Here is an 18145-nt window from a genome sequence, read left to right as displayed (position 1 = left end):
GAAGTGTCCCAGAATCAAAGTCATGAAAAAATTGAATCTGCTTCAACTTCGTGAATTAGATGATAAGGAACTTTACAGAAATCACTGTCTAATTATGAGAAACGTTTTCAGGAATTTCAGACGCCTCCGTTTCAAGATACATCTCAATATTGCCTTTCAACTTCAAGTTATTAAAGTGACTTCAGTTAAGTCAATTAACTGCCTTATTCAAATAAAGAGTTCGACGACAACAGAATTTGAGTGAACTGAGTGTTTGGTTTTTCACAGTAGACCGTACATTCATAAATGTTAAAGTCTATAGTGTTCAGTAGTCCCAGTAGATGTCCTTTACATTTAAAACATTTTTGTAATGAAATTGTTTAACAATAAATCCATAGAATTTTAACAATAGTGGGGCGATGTTCTCGCTGACAACAACAGTCAGCTCTATCAGGTGAAGTGCCCCACACTTCCAGACACTGCTTGGGAGGCAACACCGCTGGAACACCTTGTCGAAAACTTCATCGAATATACGCAACTAACAAAAAAGAAGCACACTTTAGTATATATTTGTAACATAAAGTCATTACATCAATTATTGACATAAACAGGGCTTCGCTGAGTTCGCTGAAGCGTAGAAGTAAGGGCAGTACGCACCCAAATTGTCGCACTGCATCTGCTCTCGCATAGCTAAGCCATCTCAGGTAACGGCTATTTTAATAGGTTTGTTAGAGTAAAATCTCAATACATATATATACAATCTACAACCTTCCTTAATAAAAATGCCGCATCAATGTGTCTCATCACATAATTGAGAGATCCATAGCTTCTTTTTGTTTTATAGTTACACTGAATGTGATATCCATAACATTACGTTCAACACCATAATTTAAAACCCTAACTTCTCTGAAGTTGTCCATCATTACTAACGTAGGCAGTTAAATGTTTAGTCAGTGTGATATTAATGGGCAACTCGTTAGAATAAAATCATTTCAGTTTTGTTAATCTTCTTGTTCATACACGAAATATCGTTACGTTTAACAACTGAAATAAAGAGACATGTGAGGAATGTGGAAGGGCAGGCGACTGATGGGCATCGTTATACTGGGGGAAATTTAGGTAATTGTGGTTCATCTGTAAGGGGACCGTATATATTACGCTGATGTTACCTATTATCGAGTACTGCTCGTATGTTTGCTATCCGGATGTAGTCAGATTAAAGGAAGAGATCAAAGAAATCGGACTGCTAGATTACGTACCAGTACGTTCGGACGACACGTGTCACGGGGAACATCGGGAACTCAAACGGAAATCCCTCGGGGTAAGGCGACGTTCTTTTCGAGGAAAAGAGAAACGGCATTTCAAATTGACTGACGAAAGCTTCTGCTGCCACCAACATACATTGCGCGTAAGGATTACGAAGGTAATACACGAGAAATAATGTCTCTAGCGGAGATTTATAGATAGTCGTTTTTCCCTCGCTGTATTTGTGAATGGAACAGAAAAGTAAATGACCAGTACTGGTACAGGATATCCTCTGTCACGCGCGACTTGCGGAGTGTCAATGTAGATGCAGACGTAGATGTAGATGTAAAAATGTTTGCACAACAACCGGCCGGGGTGGCCAAGTGGTTCTAGGCGCTACAGTCTGGAACCGCGCGACCACCACGGTCGCAGGTTCGAATCCTGCCTCGGGCATGGATGTGTGTGATGTCCTTAGGTTAGTTAGGTTTAAGTAGTTCTAAGTTCTAGGGGACTGATGACCATAGATGTTAAGTCCCATAGTGCTCAGAGCCATTTTTTTGATAATGTCATCGGGTTTATTATCGCATGGTCTTTCAAATGCTGTAACGTTACGTTGAAGTGTGCTATAAGAAACTGTTACAGCAGTTTACTCCTCTTATTAATGGCGCGTGTGGAATTACGTGTGTGTGATAGTGTTTGTGTGTGTGTGTGTGTGTGTGTGAGAGAGAGAGAGAGAGAGAGAGAGAGAGAGAGAGAGAGTGCGTGCGTGTTTGTGCATAATTACACAAAGGAACTGTGTTACATCCTTGATTTTTCGATTAATTTACCCTCTGAAATCGTATCAAGAGGGATTAAGCAGCTTCGACAACACGCAAGCATCTGTATAACTGCTACGACATTCTGTTTAACATGACCCTCAGCTTCGTATCCTTACAACATCACCTATACTGAAAGTGCTCACTGAGTGACATGTCATACAGTCTGATCAATACACTTCCTCAATGACTCTTCGTAGTTATTTGTGAGATATCGGATTTGTGTACTGACTTTGTACTGCTGTTCTCATTTACTTGTATTGAGTATACATGTTCGTTGTTGCTAAGGATCACGTAAATCCACTTTCATTCTGCAGGTTTCTTGCGATATGTTTTTAATGTCCAGGAAGCGACCGCAAATTTTAAAAGTACGGAGTCTTCGCGGCTTCTGCGATGGCGCGAGCGCCGTCCTACGGGAGCCACCTGTGCGCGCTTTCCATCGATTCTGACCCTCGTCGTACCATCTTTGCTTGGTTACGTGTTCCCTCTGGGGCTGAGTGGCAGGGAGTGGTGTGCGGGACACGGAGCTGGACGGGTATGGCTGAGTACTCTGCGTCCTGGCAACTGCAGAGAGCTGATCGTTGGACCACGGGGGTTTGCGCTTTCCTCCAGTGTTGGCCGTTGCCACCGGCAAGTTTAGCGGACATGGACCGACTCTCGTCGTGAGCAACCTGGTCACGAAGTGCATCAGTCGGTTGTAGCGTGCTAAATACGCCGAGATGTACTGAGCAACTTGTTAGCAGCCTCGAGCAGGAGGGCAATGTATCAGGCGCCTACCTGGAATTCTGAAGCTACTGGCGTCCTTGGTCTTTATTTGAAATTATATGTGAAGACTATTCAGCAAGTACTGTACCTAAACACCGTTCATTCTGCCCTGATGTGAGCAGGGCAGGAATCCGGTTCCTTTATGTCTTTCAGTGATCCCTTTTGGGCTGTGTGTGTCAGTTTTGAGGTTTTTATAAGCGCCAAGCTAGTATTTTGCAATTTCAATCTGATACTTGAATACATTGTTAGTATTGAGTAGTTGATACTACTGATGGTAATTTCTGTTTGTTGTACATCTTCCTGTGGCGAGCTATTGGATTTGGCCTGTAACTAAAGCTGTTTGCGCTCCGCCTAAAGGTATGCATATGTTGGTTATGTGTGTGTGTTGTAATGGTCTCCTAGTCGTAGATATTGCTAATTGCAATAATCGCACTATTTCACTCCCATTTACGGAGCTTGTTAGCACTTGATGTTAGGTTGGCACCATTAAAATGCATTGTGCTGTGGTAATCGCTGCTACTTGCTGGATCGCTGCTGTGTCTCGATGCTGATGCTGGCTCTAAATCTGGTTGTCTAGGGTTAAAAACATGAGGCCCCGTGTTTTTTATGTGCTTTTGATGATAAAGAACGAGCGAAACCAACAAATATGTAAACATCAAATATTTATTACTCTGGTGGCCATCTTAATTCCACTGTCCACCAAAGACCATGACACAACACAAAACAGTACTTCCTTTACATGTTCTTTGCATTGTTTATCCACCTCAAACAATAACACACAAACACACTTTACCAAAGGGACATTCCGACTGCACCCCCAACCCTTCTTGCTGCTGGTATTTATAACATTGTCAAAGAACTACTAAAATGAGATATAGTTTATAAGCCACATGTACATCTGTTATCATAATTTGTGCAGAAAAGTTAGTAATTTGCATCGAGTGACATAATTTAACATGTTATTAAAATGACAAACAGATTTGTTGACTTGACAGAATAATTCTTTGTTACAAAAAGACCATTTTTAGAAGTTTGTCAATTGACTTCTCTAATTTGCATAAATAAGTAAATAACATGAATTATTAAGAATTACATTGGTTTTCGTCTAAAATAGGATTGATTACGTGAATACTGAGTGAAAACGCTCCTAGTGAACAAATAGGTTTCACTGGGTGATTTTTATTTAAGGAGATCCAAAATACCTAAGTTGGCCACTATTTTTCGTACTTCATATTAATTATTTAAGATGAACTTAGTGTTTTTACATGATGATATTTGCTGTATCAGTGATCAAGTGATATTAACTTTTGTGTGGGTCAGTTATTCAGTATAATTTAATGGGTTGACTGTTTATGGAGACATGTTATGCAATCATTGTTAACATACACAATAACTTTTCTATAATCATAAATACTCATTAAACTGGTTGAATTTGGAGGGTATCGCATACTTCGGTAAAGTAAAGACTTTAATATGTTCCGTTACAATACCCCCCTCGGGTAATATCATTTACAGAACGTTAATGATATTAGCTGACTAGGACAAATGTGTCAAATGGTTAAAGTTTGGGAAAGTACTACTTTAATAATTTTTTTTGTTTTACTATGCATAATGTGTATGTATACAATTACCGTTACACCGTTTCAAAATGACTTTTTCCTGCAAATATTTTAGTTGTGTTGTTTCAAATGCACTTTGTGCTATGGATCTCAGTATGACAGCATAATAAAAATATTTAGTAATATATGAAAGTAAAAAAAAAATATTAATCTTTGCTCCCAGTGAGCCACATCGAAAATGATCAAAAACAGACACAAATATATCACATATGATTTTAAGATATATAAAAAATATATGTAAATTATTTCAAAGTCAGTTCTCATTGAGTCACAGATTAATCAAGATAATAGAAGGAACATAAATATATTACATAGATGGACAGGTCATATGTCCATAGGAAAATATTGCAACTGTCTGCTCTTTTTGAGCCACATAAAGGAAATGAAAACAAAGAACATAATTATAAGTATGGACATGATACATAAACACAAACACTAGAGAAGTCACATGTATGAATATAGTATGCATTTAAAAAAAAAGAAAATATTTAGAAAACTTGTCTCCCATTGAGACACATAGTCAAAATAGTACAAGAACATATTAATACTAAAATTGGACACTTAAATTGGTCACAAAATAACACAAACATCAAACTTGGAGAACATCTGATTAGCTGTAGAAAATTGTACACTAATCTTATGCCTAAGAAAACAATAGTAACAAAATGATGTGTCTTGCACAACAATTTTTACATTGTCTTTTATGTGGTGCAAGTATGTCCCGTATTCAACAATACAAAAAGAAAGTAATAAATGTTTGTCACCTTCTTGCCCGTTGCAAGTAAAGAAGATGTCTCAAAATTTAATATTCAATAGTGACAATACAAATATAAAAACATTCTCTCAGTGATCTGGAACTTTTCCAGGGTCTGTAGGATGAGTGGTAGTTGCTATTTGACACACCCAGTAAAAATCCTTGCTGATAACATGCATTATGGAAAATGGGTAAGTAACTATATTCAAACAGGGAAATGTGCTTAATCATGTTTATATGGTATCAATTAAGTGATGTTTCTTAATCCAAATAACCTTCTTGATCTGGGAAAGATAAGTCTATACGCATTAGGATGTGGGCTTTCTTTTATTTCAAATGGACCGATGTAAATATCAAAAAACTTTTTAAGTTCAGCTGACAATAATTTTGATTTCTTTTGTGTCTTGACGAGTACAAGGTCCCCTGGTTTGAACTGTGTAGCTTTTCCTTTGGCTGCATGTCGCCTTTTTCTCAATTCCGCGTGTTTTTTCATGGTTTCCCGTACACAGTCTTCTCTTTCTTGGGGTGACATAATTTTGCAAGGTGGATACTCTATGTTTTCAGTGAAGAAACTAGCGGGGTATTGGTTGTACATTATTTCGTGTGGGGAAAACCCAGTGGAAGAGTGCTGTAAGCTGTTCATTATTTCTTCAAAACTATTTATGTACTCTAACCAATTAGTGTGGTTCTGGCTACAGTAGGTTCTGCACAGTCTTCCAATCTCTCTCATGTATCTCTCAGCCAGGTTGCTTGACGGGTGGTAAGCAGATATTAAAATGTGTTTAATTCCCGTGTCTTCAATAAAAGTTTTCCAGTATTTAGAGGTGAACTGAGACACATTGTCTGAAAGTATTGCCTTAGGTTTTGCCACAGTGTTGAAATAATTACTTGTAATTTTTGAAACGATCTGTTTGCTGGTAGCTTTCCTTAAGGGATAAAGCTTTAGAAATTTGGAGAAGATGTCTACCATGACATAAATATAACTGTAACCCCCCCTTGTCTTGGGTAACGGTCCGTAGATGTCAGTTGCTTCGAGATCGAGTTTATTTGTGGGTAATATATTCTGCATTATTCCCCTGGTTGTTTGGTTAGTCACTTTTACCCTCTGACATCTGTCACATGTTGATAACATTTTCTTTACTCTTCTGCTAATGTTGTAAAAATAAATGTTCTCCTGTATTTTCTGAATACACTTAGTGGTGCCACAGTGGCCAAAGCTTTCATGTACATACAGGGTGTTTCAAAAATGACCGGTATATTTGAAACGGCAATACAAACTAAACGAGCAGCGATAGAAATACACCGTTTGCTGCAATATGCTTGGGACAACAGTACATTTTCAGGCAGACAAACTTTCGAAATTACAGTAGTTACAATTGTCAACAACAGATGGCGCTGCGGTCTGGGAAACTCTATAGTACCATATTTTCCACATATCCACCATGTGTAGCAATAATATGGCGTAGTCTCTGAATGAAATTACCCAAAACCTTTGACAACGTGTCTGGCGGAATGGCTCCACATGCAGATGAGATGTACTGCTTCAGCTGTTCAATTGTTTCTGGATTCTGGCGGTACACCTGGTCTTTCAAGTGTCCCCACAGAAAGAAGTCACAGGGGTTCATGTCTGGCGAATAGGGAGGCCAATCCACGCCGCCTCCTGTATGTTTCGGATAGCCCAAAGCAATCACACGATCATCGAAATATTCATTCAGGAAATTAAAGACGTCGGCCGTGCGATGTGGCCGGGCACCATCTTGCATAAACCACGAGGTGTTCGCAGTGTCGTCTAAGACAGTTTGTACCGCCACAAATTCACGAAGAATGTCCAGATAGCGTGATGCAGTAATCGTTTCGGATCTGAAAAATGGGCCAATGATTCCATTGGAAGAAATGGCGGCCCAGACCAGTACTTTTTGAGGATGCAGGGACGATGGGACTGCAACATGGGGTTTTTCGGTTCCCCATATGCGCCAGTTCTGTTTATTGACGAAGCCGTCCAGGTAAAAATAAGCTTCGTCAGTAAACCAAATGCTGCCCACATGCATATCGCCGTCATCAATCCTGTGCACTATATCGTTAGCGAATGTCTCTCGTGCAGCAATGGTAGCGGCGCTGAGGGGTTGCCGCGTTTGAATTTTGTATGGACAGAGGTGTAAACTCTGGCGCATGAGACGATACGTGGACGTTGGCGTCATTTGGACCGCAGCTGCAACACGGCGACCGGAAACCCGAGGCCGCTGTTGGATCACCTGCTACACTAGCTGCGCGTTGCCCTCTGTGGTTGCCGTACGCGGTCGCCCTACCTTTCCAGCACGTTCATCCGTCACGTTCCCAGTCCGTTGAAATTTTTCAAACAGATCCTTTATTGTATCGCTTTTCGGTCCTTTGGTTACATTAAACCTCCGTTGAAAACTTCGTCTTGTTGCAACAACACTGTGTTCTAGGCGGTGGAATTCCAACACCAGAAAAATCCTCTGTTCTAAGGAATAAACCATGTTGTCCACAGCACACTTGCACGTTGTGAACAGCACACGCTTACAGCAGAAAGACGACGTACAGAATGGCGCACCCACAGACTGCGTTGTCTTCTATATCTTTCACATCACTTGCAGCGCCATCTGTTGTTGAAAATTGTAACTACTGTAATTTCGAAAGATTGTCCGCCTGAAAATGTACTGTTGTCCCAAGCACATTGCAACAAACGGTGAATTTCTATCGCTGCTCGTTTAGTTTTTATTGCCGTTTCAAATGTACCGGTCATTTTTGAAACACCCTGTAAGTAATGAGCGTATCTATTTGTTGCTCAGGCCAACACAGTTTCCAATAGTCTAAATCCGGTTTAGGTCTTCTGAATAGTATCTCTTTGTGTACTTTATAGTATGCTTCTACCTTTTCTCCCCCAGTTTTTCCTATGTAACTTTTGACTAGTTTCCAGTTTTCATCGTGGTTCTGAAACCTCCTAATGTCGTTACAGATTTTTTGTATTTCCTTTTCCTCTTTAATGCCCTTTAGATACATAATTTTGAAAATTCTCTCCTCCTCCCCACTACTTCCTTCCAAATCACTTCCCAAAGGTAGTCTTGATAAAGTGTCTGCTACCACATTTTGTTTTCCCTGAATGTACCTCACTTCGTAATCGAACTGCTGGAGAAACATGGCCCATCTTGTGAATCTGTTATGGTATAACCTGCACTCTTGGAGATAGCTTAATGCTTTGTAGTCTGTCTGCACTATTACTTTATTTTCCAAGAGGTAATTTCTAAATTTTGTAAAACCCCAATGTATAGCTAGTAATTCCTTTCCTGTCACTGTGTAGTGTTTCTCATGTTTTTGAAGAATTCTGCTGGCAAATGCGATTGTTCGGTGTTCCATTTTTCCATTTACTTCCTTTTCTTGAAATAAATGTACTCCTAACCCTGCATCGCTGCTGTCAGTAGCTAGCCAGAAAGGACTTGACACATCTGGTTTATGTAGAAGTTGGCTGTTACATAGTTGCGTTTTCGATTTTGTTAAAAGCATCTTCACATTCTGGTGTCCAATCCCACACTACATTTTTCTTAAGCAAGTTATACAAACAAACTGCATTTAATGCTTGATTACTGATGAATTTTCTGTAAAATCCTGTGAAGCCGAAAAATGATTTGAGTTGTTTCTTATTTCTAGGTGTTGGCTTTTATTTTGTCTTTGTCTGGCAAAATCCCTTGTTCTGTAATGATGTGTCCTAAAAATTTTAACTCCTCTAGCGCAAATTTATATTTTTCTAATTTTAATGTCATTCATCCCTTTCTGAGTTTCATAAGTACCTCCCTTAATAGTTCAACGTGTTCTTCCCAAGTTTTCCCAGTGATTAAAATGTCATCTACATAAATGGTTAATTTTGAACTAGTTTCATGACCAAGTACAAAATCTAATGCTCTGATGAATTCCGCAACTGATACATTGAGACCAAATGGTACGACTGTATACTGAAAACACTTACCATTATATAAAAAGGCTGTATATTTTCTCGAATCAGGACTAAGTTCAACTTGATGAAAACCAGCAGTGAGATCTAGGCTTGTCATATGTTTGACACACTCAAATTTTCCTAACAGCTCATCTATACATTCTGGGTGGTCGTTTTCTCTGATGAGATACTTGTTCAGATGTCTGGAGTCTAATACAATCCTAACGCTATTGTCTCCCTTTTTTACAATGACCAACGGGTTGTTGTAGGCACTGCAACTTCTTTCTATAACTTCCAAATTTTCCATTTTTTGTATTTCTTTTTCCACGGCGTCTCTTTTTGCAAATGGTATTCTATACGGTTTTATAAAGAAAGGCTCATGAGGTTTTAACTGCAATTTACATTGATAATATTTCACTCTACCAGGTCTGTCATCAAATACATCCTGGAATTCCCATAATAACTCTTTTAATTTTTCCTTCTGTGTACTATTTAGGCTTTCAGCTTCCCCCAGTTTTTTCTCTACTAACTTCTCAAACTCTTGTCCCTCTGCATCTTCCTCTAAGTTCTCATCCGGGTAATAAACATCCTCATTTTCATGATACACTGATTGAATGTGGTTACAGCCGTCACCACAGTTTAAAATTAACAAATTCGCTACACAGCTTTGTTGCATAACAGGTTCTATAACACACATTTGTTTTGCTGTAACATTAAACCCAGCATTCACTTTTAATATCCAATCCATACCTAAAATGAAATTTTCATTCAGGTCATCTACTACTAAGCATCCATGTTCAAAATTTAGGTTATCAATTTTAAAAGTAAGTAACACTTGTTTCTTAACTACCTTACTGGCTCTGCCTGTAGCTCCTTTCACTTTTAATCCAACAACTGGCATCTCAGGAAAATATTGAGAATTTCTGAGCTTATCTCTAAGTCTAGAAGTGATGGCAGAAACAGGACTTCCTGTGTCTACTAACACTCTTCCTTCCCACTTGTCAATGTTTACTTTAACATATGGACAACCTAGCTCAACATCTTTGTCTATTTCAGTATTTTCAAACAATAGATCGTTTTCAATTTCTTTAGTTCCTAAGTCTAATGTCTCTTTCCTACACTTAGACACATCCCTCTCTGTTTGCAAAGCATTGACATTTAAACATAAACCTTTGTTTTCATCTGTTCGTCCTAACACTGTGTTGTCACTTGACATACTACTGTTTTCACCCCATTTTTTATAAAGTCCATTACGGATTCTTGTCCACCATGTAGGATACAAGGTTGCACTTACCTTTGCTAATTCTTTCCAAAAGGCATCTTTGTTTATACAGTTTCCATAGTTGTTCCACAAAACTTCTAAAAACTTTTCCCCTTTTTCTTGAAAACACACATTTACATTCCATCCCTTTATATTTTCTTTAATATTATTATTGTTACCATTCTCATAGATTAGTGTTTCATAGTTCCCAATAGGCAATAGCTTGTCCTCAGATACACATTCCCTAGTCTGCATTTCACTTAAATTAACCTCATTATTACCCATGTTTGTCACATCACTTACCTTTACCACACAATCACTTTTCAATTCTACAAATACTTTTATTTCTTCCTCCACACTCTCATCAATAACATCACTTGATTTAGGATCATTACTTAAATGTCCCTCTATTACTTCTTCCTCCTCCTTCACAACAACCCCATCTTCAGTTTCCCCCCTATGTATCTGAATCTCAGCAATTGAGTCTTTGGCTCCATTAAACACTTCGTCATCCCCCTTCTTATCAAATAAACCCCCCAAAATAGATTCTATTTGTGGTGTGTCTGACTTGTTATTAACACCAGTATCTTTTTCAGCCCAACTATGGAACTCTGCAATACCTTCAACTTCTGCACTTTCACTAACTACCTGTGCTTGAACACTGTTTTTATTAACTGTATCACTTTTACTAATAGTATCCCAAAACCTTTTATTAAATTCTAATTTATTCATTCTAACAACATCAGTATTTTCATGGTACTTACTCTTTACATTGTATCCTCTCCTTTTCCAGTTTCGGTTGTGTGTTGTCCTGTCATAATATTGTCTAGCCCCAAAACTACGGACATCTAGTGGGACTGTCCACCGATTCCCGGCTGGCTTCCTCGGTCTGTCCATTTGTAGTTGTCATTTTGTTCACTAGTTTCAACAAACCCTCTTCTATCTTGTTCTCTTCCCCAATACCTATTTCTATCATTCCTGTTATCTCTCCTCCATCCTCCCTGCTGTGTATTTCTGAAATCATTTTCATATCTCCTATCTCCCCTATTTGGAGCATTATTTCCAGGATTTTCAAAGTCTCTCCTCCCATAATAATCTCTATTTATATTCCTGTTCCACCCCCCACACTGGTTGTTGCCAGAGCCAAAACTTTGGTTATTTTCCCTTTCCAAGGCCCTATCTAATCTATCTACAAATTTCAGGAACTCTTCCATTGAATCGTCTGGTCCATGGACCAATTCCCACTGCAGTCTCTCTGGTAACCTTCTTTTTAAAACATTAATTTGTGTCATAATATCAAATGAGTTATTCAAGTGAGCAAGTTTTTTCAATTGATCTCTGCAAAATTTTTGCATTCCCCCTACTTTCCCTCTGTACACTGGTCCATTTAGAAATTCTGACTTTAATCTGGCTTGTATGGATTGTGACCAAAATTTCCAAATAAATTTAGCTTCAAACTCTTCAAAAGTATTCCAAGAATCATTATTCTCATTTGCCCAGGATAGGGCCTCCCCTTCTAGAAACCGTTTTACTAACTAAACTTTTATGTTATCTGACATTCCAACAACAAACATATCATTACATTGGTGAATAAAGTCAATAGGGTGCAGATTTTCACCAGGAAAGCATTTCACTTGGATGTGCCCATACATTGTATTTTGATTGTAAATCGTTTGTTTGGACATCAATGCGTCCTCCAATTGTGTATATTTAGTGTGTATATTTTCTACTTTTGTATCTACATTAGTGGTATACAGGTTGTATACTTGTTTAAGGTTTTCTGATGTTTTGTCTATTCTCTGATCTAATCTTTCAACTTCAGTATCTACTCCGTTGTAGATGACAGCAATGCTGTCTGTGTTAGCTTGTATGTTTTCATTTAAACTTTCAACTTTAACTAGAAATTCTTTTCTGAAGTGTATCAACTGTTCTCTAGTGTCCTTACTGAGGGTAGTTTTAATTTCCTCACACTTCTCATTGAGATGAGTACTTAATAGATCAAAATTCAAACTTAACTTATCCAGTCTATCTGTGTTTTCTTTAAGTTTCAAACTTACTTGTTCACTCGATTGTTTAAGTTGCGAGCTTATTTAAGTTGCAAACTCTGCTAGCCACTCTGTTAAGTTTAATTGTTCACCATCCCCTGGTTCAATTTTTACATTTCCTACGATCTCATCCCTCTCAGGTAGAGACATGTTAACTATTAATTATTTTAAATGACAACAACAACAAAATACCTTGCTTTATGTAGCTATGCTATGGTGTCGTGGTCAGTGTTCTTGTTGGCTTTCTTCACTTTTATTCGGTTTTATCGAAGCTGAAGTCTTGATTGATGAATTCCATTGACATAATACAGACATTAATATTCCGAGCAGTGTGATGATAGTTTTTCGTAGTCGCACAAGCACACTTTATTTTATATTATTATTTTTTTTTACTTTGACATATTTTCACTGTTGCCACACTGCACAAATAAACTTTTTTGGAGTGCTAACCACTTACGAAATTTATCGATGCACTATTATCATCGATGCACTTAAAGATCCCGGACGAGCCCCCACTTTTGTACTGGTCTCCTAGTCGTAGATATTGCTAATTGCTATACTCGCACTATTTCACTCCCATTTGCGGAGCTTGTTAGCACTTGATGTTAGGTTGGCACCATTAAAATGAATTGTGATGTGGTAATCGCTGCTACTTGCTGGATCGCTGCTGTGTCTCGATGCTGATGCTGGCTCTAAATTTGGTTGTCTAGGGTTAAAAACATGAGGTCCCGTGTTTTTTATGTGCTTTTGGTGATAAAGAACGAGCGAAACCAACAAATATGTAAACATCAAATATTTATTACTCTGGTGGCCATCTTAATTCCACTGTCCACCAAAGACCATGACACAACACAAAATAGTACTTCCTTTACATGTTCTTTGCATTGTTTATCCACCTCAAACAATAACACACAAACACACTTTACCAAAGTAACATTCCGACTGCACCCCCGACCCTTCTTGCTGCTGGTATTTATAACATTGTCAAAGAACTACTAAAATGAGATATAGTTTATAAGCCACATGTACATCTGTTATCATAATTTGTGCAGAAAAGTTATTAATTTGCATCGAGTGACATAATTTAACATGTTATTAAAATGACAAACAGATTTGTTGACTTGACAGAATAATTCTTTGTTACAAAAAGGCCATTTTTAGAAGTTTGTCAATTGATTTCTCTAATTTGCATAAATAAGTAAATAACATGAATTATTAAGAATTACATTGGTTTTCGTCTAAAATAGGATTGATTAAGTGAATACTGAGTGAAAACGCTCCTAGTGAACAAATAGGTTTCACTGGGTGATTTTTATTTAAGGAGATCCAAAATACCTAAGTTGGCCACTATTTTTCGTACTTCATATTAATTATTTAAGATGAACTTAGTGTTTTTACATGACAATATTTGCTGTATCAGTGATCAAGTGATATTAACTTTTGTGTGGGTCAGTTATTCAGTATAATTTAATGGGTTGACTGTTTATGGAGACATGTTATGCAATCATTGTTAACATACACAATAACTTTTCTATAATCATAAATACTCGTTAAACTGGTTGAATTTGGAGGGTATCGCATACTTCGGTAAAGTAAATCCGTTAATATGTTCTGTTACAGTGTGCATGTTTGTATTTGCACACTCTCTTACTCCCATTTGCGGAGCCCTCCAGGTTATAGGTGTACACTTTAACTGGCCATCTGCCGTTTGGTGCATATCCAAATTACAGTGTCTAAGTCCTAAGAGACTTCGGTAGAGGTAATATTTTGACTTATTTTATCTTGCTTGAGCTATTATGTAATTACTATTTTAAATGACTTTTTACATTGTTTCTTGTTATTTCTAGGAAGATTAACTTGCAACGTTTATGAGCGGGGCTCTCCTATACTGAGGTTCAAATGGCTCTGAGCACTATGGGACTTAACATCTGAGGTCATCAGTCCCCTAGAACTTAGAACTACTTAGACCTAACTAACCTAAAGACATCACACACATCCATGCCCGAAGCAGGATTCGAATCTGCGACCATAGCGGTCGCGTGGTTCCAGACTGTAGCGCCGAGAACAGCTTGGACACCCCGTCCGGCTGCTATACTGAGGTTTTAATAGTTGGTTTCCTTAAAAATAATCTTTAATTGGCCAATTAAATATTGCTGTGTATGTTAATTTCTGTCAAACTTGTTTGCTGTTTGTGGTGTCTTATATGTTGACAGTTTGAATTGGCAGCGGGTGACGCGTTGCCGTTCTGCTGGTCCGGTGCAGGAACGCGTTTTCCTACTCCTTAGGCGACTTTCCCGTCATCGCACGATGCCTAGGTGTTCCCGGATCACAAGCGCTCCTGTGGATCTCCCGTTCCAGCCTCAGGTTGAGTAGTTTCCTGTTATTCCTTTGGTTTCGTGCAGCAGCAGAGGTGTTGCCAGATTATGAAATAATTTACTTAGTGTTTCTGATATTGTAAGGTCCTTGTGGGATGTGATTAAAACCTTTGCGGAAAATGAGCACAGAGTTTCTTGATTTCCTGAAAAAAAGGGTTTTATTGTCGCCATCATTTAATAGTGTTTTAGGGGCTCGGTAATTTATTTAAGTACTTAACTTGATTTGTGTCTAACACGCTTATGGCCACTTACTGTAGTACCATCACTTGCTTCAGTTTATACAGTCGGGTAGCGTTCAGCCAAGTTGGCCGTTTCTGTCTGTATGAGAGCAGAATAACCAGTGAAGAGGTATTCATGTTAATGTCTTTTGTTTGTTAAACTTATATTCAAGACCTGTTGTGGGATCAGCCCACAGAAGTGATGCTAGTCACGTGGACAGAGCGCCGCCTCAGGTTTATTTAATCAGTTAACTGTCTGTAATCCGACCACCATAGTACTGCAATGTGGATCATTGGCCACACAGCATCGTTTATTATGCAGAATAGGCATGCCACTTTCCAACTAATATTCTTACATAGAAATTGAACATCTTAAAGGGAGCCAACATTGTGACTACAGGAGGATATAATGAATAATAATTACAAGTAAAGTTTTTACTGCTATTATCGTGTTGGAATTTGAATTTTGTGCAATTTTCTAGTGGAAGTAGGCCAATAATAATAATAGATAATAATAAATGGCAATGAATGATATAAATGATAATGAATAATAATAAAAACAAGTACGGTTTTTGCAGCCATTATCGTGTTGGAATTGGAATTTGACGACAAGTTTTTCTGGAGGTTTAGATTAGTGAACATAGCACAACTGACCTATTTTCCCGCCAAAATTCAAATTTCGCGCCAATTTTCTGGGGACTACGTTAGTGGAGGTAGCCCAATTGGTTTTCTTCTGGCCAAAATCCGCCATCTTGAATGACGTCATGCACTGTTTCCAAATCTACACGCCGCCATATTGGATGACACCATCGCCACCATCTTGAATAAATTTGGCAACAATGTAGAGTATTCCCTTACATACTTTGTCCCACTACTGATATTATCTTAAAATTTCGATAAGAGTTAAAGTCCCAGGAAGCAACTAGGATTCATACATACAGTTCACTGGCAACCTCTGCTATCCAAAATATTGGATTTGAAGTATTTAACCGTTAATTATGATTTTCAGCATATTTCCAAATATCCTTCTGTAGTCACAATGTTGGCTTATCTTAAAGTGTTCAATTTCTATGTAAGAATAATAGTCGGAAAGTAGCATGCCTATTCTGCATAATAAACGATGCTGTGTGGCCAATGATCCACATTGAAGCGTTGTTTTTTGCTCGTAGATATCTCACTTTTTGTGGCTGAATGATCTCTAAAAGGTCTACACCATTGGGCGTCGTACGGTCTATCACCGACAATTGTTGACGGAGAAATGTTGTAAAATCTTCTGCATGTCCGCACGTGAGCCTATGAATAAGCGTATCGACTCTTCCACATGGGTCACAGTTGGGCATTGGGTGAAGGCCTATCTTATGTAGTTTTTCATTAGTTGCTACTTTATCGTTGACTGTTAGATACCTGTCGGCTACGACGCGTGATGGTAACATGTCGCTGTGCACATTCCGCCAAACCATACTCAATTGTGTATGTGAATGTTTTACTTCGAGACAATTTCTGTGGTTTGTTGTCATGAGAAGGTCATATAGTTTCCTGTTCGTCAGGCTTTCGTTATCGACGATGTTGTGTCGAATGCAGCTCATTTCCATGTAGTACAGTCGCACATGTCGGTAAGAAAGTAGAATGCCTGTGGGTCAACGCTATGAGGCTTCCACCGCTGAATGAGGTTTGTGATGATACTGGTCCTCCAGGTACGTTACTCCTTACTGATGCGATTTAGGAGCAGGGTTACACATTTGTGAAATGGCCATTACTGAGAATCAGTGAAGAGGCATTTGTAGTAAGTTTGCGAATTAATTCTGTGAGATGAGGTCCAAATCCTAGTTTCTTCATGCTTTTAAAGAGGAATTCATGACATACACGGTCATAAGCCTTCTCAAAATCTAGAAAGATCAGAGCACCCTATCGTTTGGTTTCAGCATATGAACAGATGATGCCCCTCAAATCGCAGGCAGCTGAGATTGCACTTCAGCCTTGCACTGCACTGTACTGGTAACTGCCTAAAACCTTGGACATAACGGTTTGCATCCGTAGCTTAATCGATCTGGTAATGATTTTGAAATCGGAATTCAGGAGTGTGATGGGTTGCTTGTTTTCTACCTTCCTGCTGTTACCATTTTTCGGTAAGGGCAAGATGACACCTTCCGACCATGGTGACTGTGCAACTCAGCTCCTTCTGCGACATTGCTCCCTCCTTAAGTGAACAGCGTCTCGGTGTTACATCCTCCTAGTCCGAGAACAAGTCATCGGTCCTGCATACTCCGACTCCCGATAACTCATGTTCGCCCTGGCGTGATCTTCTTAGAACTTCCTTTACCGCTACGCTCTTAGTCATCTTTCCACTTGTTGCCTGTCGCTGGAGCTTCGAATTTACCCTGGGTTGCAGGACCCATATAGGGCTTCATTCGAAGGACGTTCACCGTATCTCTGATCTTTCGTTGTCTTGTGTCGGGGTCGAAATCTTCTACTTCATAAGTGACATCAGACAACTGTCTTACAACCTTATAAGGTCCAAAGTAGCGCCTGAGGAGCTTCTCAGAGAGACCAACCTTCCGAACAGGAGTGAAGATCCAGAAGAGGTCACCAGGTCGGTAGACAACAGAGCGGTGGCTCGCGTCGTAACTTCGGCGATCGTTTTCTTGAGCCTACAACGTGCGGAGTCGAGCTAACTGCCGAGCTTCCACAGCTCTGGTTAACGCTTGGCCGATGTAGTCGTCGTCCACGTCATCAGGATGTAACAAAAGCACAATGTCCATAGTAGTAGTCGCCACACTCCCATGCACCAGGAAAAATGGCGTAAATTCCGTGGTGTGTTGTTTGGCGGTGTTGTAGGCAAACGTGACGAAAGGTAGCACCTCATCCCAGTTGATCTGCTCAACACTGACGAACATTGATAGCATGTCGGCCAAGGTCTTACTAAAGCATTCACTAAGCCCGTTAGTTTGCAGATGGTAGGCAGTCGTCATGCGATACGTAATGTTCAAACCGACGGTTTATCTCTATCACATGAAAATCTTTACCTCGATCCGTAATTTTTTCGACCATGGGGGACTGCGTTTCAAGATAGTGTCTTCCATGATGAATTTGGCTATCTCGGATGCTTCGGCTGTTTTAACG

The sequence above is a fragment of the Schistocerca piceifrons genome, chromosome 6 (assembly GCF_021461385.2).
Source record: "Schistocerca piceifrons isolate TAMUIC-IGC-003096 chromosome 6, iqSchPice1.1, whole genome shotgun sequence".
In the NCBI taxonomy this organism is placed as follows: domain Eukaryota; kingdom Metazoa; phylum Arthropoda; class Insecta; order Orthoptera; family Acrididae; genus Schistocerca; species Schistocerca piceifrons.
The sequence above is the reverse complement of the archived record's forward strand: the minus strand, read 5'-3'. Positions refer to the sequence as shown.